This window comes from Hesperophylax consimilis, chromosome 12 (genome assembly GCF_061612785.1).
Source record: "Hesperophylax consimilis isolate HC1 chromosome 12, BYU_Hcon_1.0, whole genome shotgun sequence".
NCBI lineage: Eukaryota > Metazoa > Arthropoda > Insecta > Trichoptera > Limnephilidae > Hesperophylax > Hesperophylax consimilis.
The window spans coordinates 33,513,319-33,519,924 of record NC_142847.1 but is presented as its reverse complement, the minus strand read 5'-3'; the positions used below and the strand labels follow the sequence as shown (position 1 = coordinate 33,519,924).

The 6,606-nt window shown below is 31.6% G+C and overlaps 1 protein-coding gene across 1 annotated transcript in view; it reads left to right on the top strand.

Annotated features, from left to right (window-relative positions):
- Nucleotides 1-2,817: 2,817 nt before the first annotated feature.
- Nucleotides 2,818-6,606, top strand: part of Esp (Epidermal stripes and patches) — a 46,089-nt gene continuing 42,300 nt past the window's right edge. The window contains exon 1 of the mRNA XM_089638353.1: nucleotides 2,818-3,357. The gene's annotated coding sequence lies outside the window, so the exon portion shown is untranslated. The remainder of the gene's footprint in view (nucleotides 3,358-6,606) is intronic.

The following is a 6,606-nucleotide window of genomic DNA, read 5'->3' as shown; positions in this document are numbered from 1 at the left end:
TCTACGTGAGTGGTATATCTATGCTCTCTACTGTCATCGGAGTTGATTTTTTGATAAAACTTCCACAGCCTGGTGCTATATACGAGGATACTAATTTTAAATAGTATTTATTTTGCTGGATTCAGTGCACTATTTAATGCGATGAATATAATAGTCCTTACTGATAAAATTAGGCAATTTTCATGAATTTTGGTGAGATTAAAGTGTGTAATTACTCACGAAAACGTCATATTTGATATTTCTTGAGCGTCTAAAAGGGGACTATTCTTCTAACAGCGTCCTTGGCGTGATTTTTCACAAAATCGGCACTATACAAGTTATTATGTTTATTATTATTATCATTCCGCGGCTTACCAAGGCTTAAATTTAGCCCACTTAAATTTAAGCTAGGAATGTCGCGCATAGCGAGGATTCGGACAGACTGATATACCGGGCCATAGAAACTTAGTTAGGAACGAAGTACTTACCTGCTCATTGAGTCGTATTTTCGCTGCTTTACATAAACAGGAATTCACTTGATCGGTAACACATGTCATTAATCTAAAAATAAAAATGAATCCGATTTTAAAACCACAGACAATTCTCAATGGCTGCTGAAACGTATTTCTGTCTGCGCGAATTCGAATACAGATCCCACCATCTATGTGGCCATCAAATAAAAACACGATATTTGGAATGCATAATTACTGCTGTTACCTTTGTTAAATCAACAGAAAACACACATTTTTTATACTTCACGTGAATAAAATGTGTAACCTCATGACAGGAAAACAACCAATCATGCATACCTTTGCTTTATTCCCAGAATATGGAAGAAAAATAACGCCTGACCTTATGTGTATGTGATGTAATTATTTCCGAACTAGGTTGTTGCGCACATTTCATCAATTTCATAGAATTTAGTACTTATCTATCTATCTAGTTTTATTCAGAAATTTGAAACTTATAGATAAAATTTTGAATTATCGTCTACATCTAATTTCGAACAACTCTGCGTAAAGCCTGGACAACGCCGGGATTTCAACTAGTTTCGGCGGAGACCAAACTCTACTTCTGTGTACCGCTGAGATACGAAATAATATATCTCAAACATTGTCTTATATACATATTATGTATCTCACTTTATTTCGTTATACTTTTCGAAATCTTGCATTCTTCGTATCCTCAAGTAGGCACCTACTCTAGCTTTAAATATTTTCTATTTAACACATGCCGATGACATATCGAATAATGAAGAACTAAAGAAATTCGATATGGGCGTGTTTCATGATCCAAAAGTCTGGCCATTCGGGCCTTTTTCATATACCATATCAGACAAGTGTAAAAGAGACATAGCGCGTGCTAAATGAGCTATAACTAAAAGGTATTAAGTCGGTGGCGACATTGGTTTTCATTCAAATATACATGTACGACATTTCTAGTGGCGGAAATGAAAGGATTTTTTTTTGTTTTTTTAACACACAGTATCGATCCACAGATAAATTTAATATCCGCTTGGTTTATTTCAATAATCAAATAAAAATTAATAAAAAATAAATAAAAATAAATAAAATAAAAAAATTAACACACGTTTTAGAAACATTATTATTAAACTAAAATTTATAGTGCAAATCAAGACAAGAAATATTATATGTAGGTAAATATTTATATTATTTTATTGTTCAGAGTTCACTGGGAACCGAACTCGATACCACCGATTCGTCGTGTGTTCAAGTCTTTTCAAGGACAATCCTATGTTATTTAACGACTTTATTAATTTGATAATTTCATTGTTCATTTAAAATAAACAATAATTGTCTACAAGTCTACCATATAACGTCTATATTAGATTTTCAATGAACATAGCAAAACAACTGAAAACATAACACATGTATTTGCTTTGAGCAAATACAAATTCAATTTGTAGATTAAGGTAGGTATCTACCATGTATAGGGTTGCCATCCGTCCCGATATATCGGGACTGTCACCTTTATTGAGCTATCTGTCTCGACGTTCTGACAAAAGCCTTAAATGTCCCGATTGAAATTACGCAATGCAAATTTTAATTTTCCGTACGTCCCATAGCCCAGAGACTGAGGAGTCGATTTTACAGTGTCAAGTCAATTATAACATGACTTGTAGGTACAGAGTTCTACAATTAGGTTAAAAGGTACCCAGAATTGTTGAGAAAAGCGAAATCTACTGAAAAGTATGGCCAGCCAAGTACTTCTGCTAATACCAATTAAAGTAACCTATAAAACAAACATATTTACTTACTTATTATAAAATAAAGAAATTGTTTAAGTATTACAAAAATTTTATTTGCTCCATCCTGAATTGTCCCGACGAGACCCTGGCCGAATATGGCAACCCTAACCATGTAGAGCCACAAAACAAACAGATTTGTAAATATTTGTACGAAAAATGAACAATTCACATTTTCAACAGCCTGCGAGTAACTCAATCCATAAACTAAATCGAACAATATGATGAGAAAAAAAATTCCACGGTTTGTGGTTTATACCTAGAAACAGTAATGCTAATGAGATCACTTTATCCGATACATTAGCGCTTGGGAATTCAATGTGTCATTGCTTCAATACAGTCGTTATCAATATTCTTAAATGTCTAAACGAACTAACGAGCCTCCCTCTCACCCGCCATCAAACATCAAAGTGTGATGTGTGATGATTATTATTTGTTGACGATGTTCAGGAATTAAGATTGCTTCGTTGATTGGCCCGCACTGCGCCTGCGTCAGAATGAAAGCACGTGCTTTTCCCTCCATTCGTATGAAAAGCCGCTCACTGCCGGCGGAACGCTTTAGTTTACTGTGTGGCTTGATACGCGATCAACCTCTCCAAGTAAAAACAAATATTACACTCCCTCAAATCTCAAATTTGAAATATTCGCGATACTTAGGCATTTCAAATAGATTTTTTCAAAACGGTACCTACCTATCTGTTGGTACATTACATTCAACAGCCTTAGAATTTATAAAATTCAAGTAAAGTGAAAAAGAACGAACCCTTTCATATCTCGCTAGTGCTTTGCTTTGGAGGAAAGCATAAAGTTCTGAGTTTGAATAATTTTCAGTCATTCGGCGATTGCTCGCGGCGAAGTTGACATTGCAGCGGTACGTTTCGCAAATTTTCTAATTTAATTATTAGAAATGGCTGGAATTGTGCGTCCTGATTTGAATCATCCGTAAAATAAATAGATTTTTTATCGACTTTATTATATTACCGGCGAAAGACAATCGAGTGACTTTGACGTTTTGAAAAGTTTAAATTGTTGTGTTTTAAACGAGGCAAAATTTAAATTGAGTGATTTGTTTCAAGTGAAGAGTCTTCAATTCGAATTCGGCAACACTTTTGGTAAGTAACTGTCAAATTAAATAAAATGCCTTGTTTCGCTAGGAGGTAGCCCAACACGGCATAATACCCAAACATAAAACACTATAAAACTTTTGGCCGTAAAAAACTCAAATCATATAAAAAATGAAATATTATTGTTAAACCTAGAGGCATTATTATTGTTTTAAGTAACGGCGATTGACTTTTAGTGCAATTGAAAATGAAAAATTAAATATTTAAAAATAAATGAAAACTGGAGGAAAATATAAAAAACACACTGTGTGAAAAAAAAACAAACGATCAAGTATTTTTAAATTGCACTTATTCAATGTGTGGATAAGTGCAGTCATCATTTAAAACAAATTGAATTTTAATGAATAAAAAGAAAATAGATTGATAACAGAAATAAATTTATTTTAATTTGCCGTTGCGAAAGATTAGCACAATGCTAATAATAATATTTTTTTATTGTTAATAAATTAAGGAACATAATATTTTTTTATTTCCGCTACAAAATAACGTTTATTTTGTTTTCCGACGATTCCCTTTTAGCATTCAATTTATTTTTATGAACTTAATAAATAAAATTCATATTTTTATAGTGGAATAACTAAAATTAACCTCACATTATAATAGGTCAAATAAAAAAGCAGCATAAAATTAATCATTATGAAAATGAAGATAAAATTGGTAGCTCTAATGACGTAGTTGAAATGGTCGACTTAGCTCAGTGATCAGAATACTTGCTAGGCAAGGAAGAGGTCCTGTGATCAAATTCTAGATGCGACTGAATCTTTTTCTGTCTTTTCTGTTTCGCATCTTTCGTTTGAGAGTCGTTTTGATTAAATAAAATGTATAACTTTAGTTTAAGTTCTAAATTTTTATAGAAAACGCCTTTATATCATCCCATTTATCTATCGATTATTATTTAATAAAAGTAAATTCAATGCTATTTAAGGTTGAAATTAATTTCACACGTCGAGGCGTAGGAGCTAAACTTCTCACTATTGCGTATAATTTAATTAAGAAATGTACGATTTTCAAATATTACCATTCATTTGACAATATCTATTGCAATTTATAAATGATAAGATACTAGAATAGCGCAATCATAAATCGTTTTATATTTTTACCGGTTAAATAAATCGACAAATTATTATTACGTACTGTTTCCAAAGGAACTAGATAAAAGTCAATGGGATCATTGATGTTTTTGTTCACCTGCTGTGTCTCAGTTTGTCTGTGCGGATATAGAAACAATAGGGCTGCTTTCCAATAAAATAATGACTTTTCCTGTCACCAATAACATATATCTAATATAGGTATATAAAAACTTGAAAACACGCGTATTCTAATGCAAAGTTGTGCCAAAATTTTAAAGCAATCACTGAAGAACTTTCGGAGATTTAAGATTTTGAACAAACGAACATTTAGGTTTTTATTTATGCAGATAGAAGAAAATATAAAACTTGGAATTAGTAAATGGTAAAATTCCGCTTCATGCTTTATATGCATGAATTACTAAAATAACACGTTTACTACAATAAATTAATATTTACGCCGGGAGATGTGGAAAAACACACACAAAATATATTATCAGGGTTCTTAGTTTGGATTATTTAAATAATTAAACAAAACCTTCCGGTCATAAAAAATTGAAACTATTAAACACGTGAAATTTTGAACTTTGAATACAATTTTTCCAATGAATTTAGTGTAGAGTTTTTGCGTAATATTTTTTTATGTAACCATTAAAATTTTATCGGTCTAAAAATATAATAAACGCATTAAAATTATTGTTATAATTTTTTTATACTTGCTGATATTTTTGAAAAGTCTTTTCCGGTTCGGTTAATTTTATTCCAACTCGGCAATCGAGTTTATTTTGCGATTTTACATTGTTAATAAAAATATGCACGTATATATTATTCTTATTCCACCATTAATTTATACAAAATCGTTATTAGGTAATGTCAACAAACCCAATAAATTTAACATAAAAATTACTCTTATCCCACCACTAATTTAGACAAAATCGTTATAAATGTCAACAAACCCAATAAATATAATATAAATATTACTCTTATCCCACCATTAATTTACACAAAATCGTTATAAATCTCAACAAAACCAATAAATAAAATATAAATATCACTCTTATCCCACTAATCAATTAGACAAAATCGTTATAAATGTTAACAAGCCCAATAAATATTAAAATGTTGATCGGTGCCTATTGATTTATAACGGATGTATATTATTGTAAAATTAAACCAAAATTGTTTCCTTATTATGCATGCTCATGCGTACTGGTCGATATCGTTCGTCTTGAATACGCAATTACTTGATTAAACGATTAGATAAAAGTCGGATGTCAAAAGGAAGTTCATCTTCTTCACCTTCACACCTTGCATGCCCTGATAGCTAATCACGGTACTGTCAGTACTGCCTGGTTATGTCTGGCTTCATGTCTCTTATTGCGGGGGCATTGGCTTCGAACCCGCGACCTTCTGATCGATAAACAATAACGTTGTCTGCCAAAAAACCAATGAAGGTTTCGCATAGTAATAAGACTTAAAAAGAGGCGAATAATTGTCGACGTGTGACGTGCTGCGACATTGCTTAAACATTGGTGGCACCTTGTTACCTGATGCATTCAATTATTTATTCAACTGCATTATTTATCTATAATTACATAAGTACATTGCTAATTACTGGTAATACTGTAAGTACACACATTGTGACTTGATGTGTCGATAGATGGTGAAGATAGATACGATGGTAAATTCCAACAGAAAAGAGAATAGATGAATAGATTTAATACGCATAAGAAACCAACGAATCTTGAATATTGCTAATTTATTGAGAATTTATTCAACTTATTTGTAAGTCCGGTTATAATGCAGGCCCTTAACGAATGAATTTTTAGGTTTCCTAATAAACTTTTAGTTAAATACGAATGTATTACCACGATGTCGGAACACGTGTTCATACAAATTGTAATATTTTCGCATTTTGTCATTATATATTATCAAGGAAAATGCAGGTGCAAGAACATGTGTTTTAATTTATTAAGAAATTACTAAAAGTTTATCAGGAAACGGCCTGCAATCCCGTTTTTAACCGGATTACCGATAATTTGAAGAGATATTTAATAAATTAGCAATGCTAATTTTTCTCCGTGTGTATATATGTATGTATTGAAAAAAAAATCTTTTACGCATTTTTTTATTTATTGATCTCTACCGGTTTCACAACAAATTGTACCAG